The following is a 6,862-nucleotide window of genomic DNA, read 5'->3' on the forward strand; positions in this document are numbered from 1 at the left end:
GTAGAAGCATAAGAGACAACACAAGAAATAGCACAAGATATAGCATAAGATTGGAGAATCAGGAGGTAATAGAGTCATTTGTACCTCTAGTGGCCTTCATCATATCTACTTGTCTTTCATAGGGACCTTCCATTTCTAATTCTTACTCATGTACATAGATACTTATATATTCGTATTCGTATTCATATACATACTCGTATCCATATCAAACCCGACCATGAAGGTTCGGTGTTTCGCATACCCGGCCATGACAAGGCTCGGTGATTATACATATCTGGCCCTACCAAGACTTAGTGTTATCCGTACCCAACAGCAGTGGTGCGCGCGCGATAGGTATCATACCCGGCCATGTAAGCTCGGTGTTACATAATAGTCATACATACTTAGACACGTATTGTCACGACCAAACCCCGTGGGCCGCGACTGGTGCCCTATTTGGACACCCAAACTCATTCGCTTACCAAATCGACATATCGAAGACTTATTCAAATTTAGCATACGTTATTTTGAACAGATACTGAAAAGAGATATCATCTTAAGCGGTCACCCGTACAGAAATATCATACCAAAAACCGGTAGGCTGGCGGAATACACATACATATACAAACATATGGGCCGTTTTGGCCATAATAGCAAACGGGGCCGCTTAAGGCACAAATCACAAACATAATCGAACAAACGTGACCCATGACCCACATATATGTCTACAGGCCTCTACAAACCATAACAGAAACATATGACGGGCCTGGGCCCCGCCGTACCCCAAATAGTCATATATACGGAAACATGTATAACGAAAGATATATACAAAAAATATGAGCTCCGGATCAAAGGAGTACTCCAAATAGCAGAATAAGTGTCCTACACTGGCGGGTCACCAGAACGAACGTCTGTACCTGCGGGCATGAAACGCAGCCCCCGAAGAAAGGGGGTCAGTACGAAATATGTACTGAGTATGTAAAGCATGAAATGCAGTAATCCAAATCAGAACTGAAGTGAGAAGTACGGAAAATGGATACAGAATTAGTATATCAAAACCTGTGCTGAAAACATAAATAATGCAAATAAAAATCATGCATAGGGCTCAGGAACGTGGTCGCCACTCCGACGCTGGCGCCACAACACATGATACTCCAGAAGGTTTCAAATCTCCGTACAATCCCCGAACATATCGTATCATCATAACATATCACAACATCAGAACACATCATATGCCATATCACATCATAACGCCGTATATAAGCGGTACCCGGCCCTATGGCGAAGTCTCGGGAACCGTAACACATCATACTGCCGAATATAACATAGTGCGCACGATCAGAAAACCGGCCCGGGATCCGGCGAACGATATCATAGTAGTATGCACGAGCGGAGTAGTGAGGAAACCATATGCATATAAATACATAAATAAATTTCAAAACTCGATGGGCAAATATATTTACCGGCATTTGAAGTCTCAAAAATAAGATTCGGGTCAATCGAAATTAGTATAAGAAAGTTACGAGCTTTGGAAGTACAGAACCTTCTGAAAAACATTTCATAAGCCATACTTGGAAGTTCAAGTATCATTCATATTAGAAAACTTTCGAACATCATTATGAATCAAATATTCATATTAGGAAACTTTCGAATAACATTATGGATCAAATCAAATGGAGACTTTTGGACCATATTTACGTACCAAAATATTCATCAAAGACTTTAGTCATCTCGATTTTCTTTCGAACAACGTTCGGAAACATAACAACTAGAGTCTTCGAATATCACAAATATGTATCAAGCCATGTGAAACAGCTTAAGGAAGTCAAAGATGTTAGCCATCCTAGTGGCTCTACATATATATTTTTGTTCATTTCAAAAGGGTCATGCCAAAAGAAGGAAAGGTAGGCTTTACATACCTCGATCGCTCGCTAACCAAATCCTGACTCAAGACTCGGGCTCTCCAATATCTACAACAACGTTATCAATTACCAAACATCAGCTACAAGTACTTAGAAATTTAATTCTAACTAGTACTTGTCTACAGAAATTTCGGCAGCATCTCCCCTGTAAATTCAACATCCTCGAGAATTTAACTCGGCCAAATTCATTAACAACTATACCAACAATACCAACAACCATACCAATAACATCAAGAATCAATTTAAAGCGCATTCTAATATTAGTAACCTTCTATCTCTACGTAGCTTATCACATTCAATTCAACTACATGTTTTCAAGCCAATATCAACGCTCACATATTCATTCTAATCCAAGATCATTCAAACACAATTCAAGAACGCTTTAAAAAATTTGTGCAATATTCAAACAATCCCACTAACACCATATTCCACCCGAAATTTCTACAAATGCAACGAAACTACGACGACGCATTTTCTTCTTTCAAATTCATCAACAACAACAACAATTCACACTTTAGCAACTCCACTTCCATAATTACATAAAAACCATATTAAAATCACATAATTTCCTACAACAACCTACAACCAATTTCCATGCCAACTTGAACCATTAGTCTTCCATTTACATCACAAAGGCCACAACAACACAATTAACATACTAAATAAATTTAATTCATCTTCCTTCACCCATATGAACCACACGACCACACACACAAAACACACCCACACGGCCCACACACAACACACGACATTTCCATGATTTTCATTCAACTCTACTCACTACAACATATATATAAACCTTCATAACATAAAAAGAGGATAGAATTTTTACCTTTTCTTCAATTTTTCACTTGCCACTAAAGTGGTTTTCTCGTCTAAATAATTATACCACGTTGAAGAGGGTATTGAACTTAGTAGGAATTCAAGAAGAAATAATTTTTTGGATCAAAGATTGGAAGCTTCAAATTTTATTTTATTTTCTTCAATGGCCGAATCCCCTTTTTTTTTTTTTTTGCTCTAGCTTTTATTTTCTTGAAACTTCTTGAATAATGACTAATTTGTGGCCCCTTTCCTTTTTATTTATTCCATGAGTAAATTTTCTACATGGGCTTGGGCCCTTTTCTTTCCCCATGGCCGGCCACTTATTGGGCCATTCATTTTCTTTCTTTTCTTTTTTTTTGAGCCCAATTACTTATGGTTCATATTTTGTAATTCACGAAACTAATTTCCAAAATTCCAATTTTTCCCTTAGCCTTCCTCGATATTTCCGCATCAATATTTTTCATAAACGACATATATATTGAATAAGATCAAAATGTTGCCTTATCTCTTATTAGTCACAATTATTTCAATTTATCCGAATGTGCAAAATTACAGGATATAACATCCTCCCCCCCCCCCCCCCCCTTTAGAACATTCGTCCTCGAATGGTAAACTAGCCTTATAGGGTCTTGCAAGCATTTCGGGGGAGTTTCTTTTTATGGACAACACATATAATTTATTCACCGATCAATATAACCAGTTTAAGGAATTTAGATTACCTGTGGGCATAGGAAACAAGTGAGGGTACTTCTTCTTCATCTCGTCCTACGCTTCCCAGGTCATTTCTTTTCTGTTATTGTTTCGCCACAAGACCTTAACAGAAGGTACATCTTTGGTGCGCAGTCTCCTCACCTGACGATCCAAAATAGCTACAGGCTGTTCTTCATAGGAAAGTTCCTCTGTTATCTGGATATCCTTTGTAGGAAATATTCTGGAAGGATCACCAATACACTTACGGAGCATTGATACATGGAATACCGGATGTACTGCCTCCAGATCAGATGGTAAGTCTAACTCGTAGGCGACCTCGCCTATTTTTCGAACAATCTGATAAGGCCCAATATACCGCGGACTGAGCTTTCCTTTTCTGCCAAATCTCGTTACACCTTTCATAGGTGACACTTTCAGGAATACCAGTCACCAATTTGGAACCCTAACGGTCGACATCGTTTATCTGCATATGATTTCTGTTGACTCTGGGCTGCTAACAACCGCTCCCGAATGAGTTTCACCTTATCGACTGCTTGCTGAATCATATCTGGCCCAATCAATTTAGTTTCACCCACATCGAACCAACCAATCGGAGATCTGCATTTTCTACCATATAGGGCTTCATACGGCGCCATCTGAATGCTGGAATGATAACTATTATTATAAGAAAATTCAATAAGCGGCAAATGATCATCCCAACTACCTCTGAAATCAATAACACAGGCCCGTAGCATATCTTCCAGCGTCTGAATAGTACGCTCGGCCTGTCCGTCAGACTGAGGATGAAATGCTGTGCTAAGACTCACCTGGGTCCCTAATCCGTCCTGAAAGGATCTCAAGAAGTTAGTTGTAAACTGTACACCTCTGTCGGATATAATAGATGTAGGAACTCCGTGAAGCCTTACTATCTCTTTAATATACAACTGGGCATAATCCTCAGTCGAATAAGTGGTCCTGACCGGAAGAAAATGGGCTGATTTTGTCAGCCTATCAACAATAACCCATATAGAATCATATCTTCGAGGAGTGCGCGGTAAACCTATAATGAATTCCATATTAATTATTTCCCATTTCCAAGCTGGAATTTCCATTTCCTGTAATAATCCACCGGGCTTCTGATGCTCGATCTTAACTTGTTGATAATTTGGGCACTGAGCAACGAACTCTGCGATATCTCTTTTCATACCATCCCACCAATATAAGCATCTGAGATCATGGTACATTTTAGTGGATCCAGGATGAACAGAACACCGAGCATAATGTGCCTCTCCCATAATCTGTCACTGCAGCCCTGCAACGTCAGGTACACATAACCTGCCTCCATATAGTAATACCCCGTCAGGTGAAATCTCGAATTGGGTCTTTCCTTATCAAGGGCTGTGTCCCTGTACTGTACCAGAATAGGGTCCTCGAACTAACGTCGTTTTACCTCTTCCATAATAGATGATTCAGCAACTTCTCGGACAGAAACCCCAATATTTCTAGAATCAGCCAAACGGACTCCAAGACTGGCCAGCTGATGAATCTCACGAACTAATTCTTTCCTTTCTGGCTTCACGTCGGTCAAACTGCCCATAGACTTGCGGCTAAGTGCATCTGCTACAACATTGGCTTTTCCAGGATGATACAAAATGTCGACGTCATAGTCTTTCAATAATTCGAGCCATCTTCTTTGCCACAAATTCAACTCTTTTTGTTTAAAAATGTACTGAAGGCTTTTGTGATCTGTATAAATATCAACATGAACCCCATATAAGTAATGCCGCCATATCTTCAAAGCATGATTACCGCGGCTAGTTCCAAATCATGAGTAGGATAATTTTTCTCGTACGGTCTGAGCTGCCGGGAAGCATAGGCTATAACTCGACCATGCTGCATTAGTACACAACCTATCCCAATACCGGAAGCATCACAATAAATAACATACCCGTCTGACCCTTCTGGAAGAGTTAAAACTGGAGCTGTAATCAATTTTTCCTTCAACAACTGGAAGCTACGTTCACAAGCATCGGTCCACTGAAATTTTACTGCCTTCTGAGTTAGCTTCGTTAATGGTGCTGCAATCGAAGCAAAATTCTTCACAAATCTCCTGTAATATCCGGCCAACCCAGAAAATTGCGTACCTCAGTCGGTGTCGTAGGCCTGGGCCAATTCTGCACGGCCTCAATCTTCCATGTATCGACCCAAATACCATCTGCTCTGACGATATGCCCCAAGAATGCCACTGAGGTCAACCAGAATTCACACTTAGAGAACTTAGCATATAATTTCTGTTGCCGAAGTGTGCCAAGTACTGTCCTCAGATGATCTGAATGCTCCTCTGCTGATCGTGAATAAACCAGAATGTCATCAATAAATACGATCATGAACATGTCTAGAAACGGCCTGAATACCCGATTCATCAAATCCATAAACACTGTTGGGGCGTTGGTGCTGACATCAGCCTGAACTCATAATGCCCGTATCGGGTCCTGAAAGCAGTCTTCGGAATATCTGCCTCTCTTACCCGTACCTGATGATAGCCCGAGCGCAAGTCTATCTTTGAAAAAATATTTAGCACCCTGCAACTGGTCAAATAAATCATCAATCCGGGGAAGGGGATATTTATTCTTTATAGTCACCTTATTCAGCTGTCTGTAATCAATGCACATCCGCAGCGACCCGTCTTTCTTTCTTACAAATAATACCGGTGCTCCCCAGGGTGACGTGCTGGGTCTGATGAAGCCTTTTTCTAATAGATCTTTCAGTTGTTCTTTCAATTCTGCAGGTGCCATTCTGTAAGGAGGAATAGATATAGGCTGAGTATCTGGAAATACATCTATCATAAATTCTATCTCCCGTTCAGGGGGAAGACCTGGAAGCTCATCCGGAAATACATCTGGAAATTCATTAACAACCGGAACTGACTGGAGAGTAGGTGTTTCTGCTTTAGTATCATGCACACGGACCAAATGATAAATATACCCTTTCTGAATCATCTTCCTGGCCTTGAGGTATGAAATAAACTTACCCCTCGGCGATGCTGTATTTCCTGCCCATTCTATAACTGGTTCCTCTGGAAACTGGAAACGAACTACCTTTTTCTGGCAGTCAACATTAGCATAACAGGAGGCTAACCAATCCATGCCCATGATAACATCGAATTCCACCATATCTAATTCTACCAAATCGGCCTTAGTACAACGGCCACATATAATCACAGAACAATCTTTATATACCTGCCTCGCTATAATAAAATCCCCGACCGGTGTAGCTACCTCGAACGGCTCTATAGGTTCAGGTGTTATTCCAATTTTACTAGCAACGAGGGGAGAAATATATGATAAAGTAGAACCTGGATCGATCAATGCATATACAGCTCGAGAAAAGACCAATAATGTACCTGTGACCACTTTTGGCGATGCCTCCTGATCCTGTCGGCTAGCCAA

The sequence above is a fragment of the Lycium barbarum genome, chromosome 11 (genome assembly GCF_019175385.1).
Source record: "Lycium barbarum isolate Lr01 chromosome 11, ASM1917538v2, whole genome shotgun sequence".
Taxonomy (NCBI): domain Eukaryota; kingdom Viridiplantae; phylum Streptophyta; class Magnoliopsida; order Solanales; family Solanaceae; genus Lycium; species Lycium barbarum.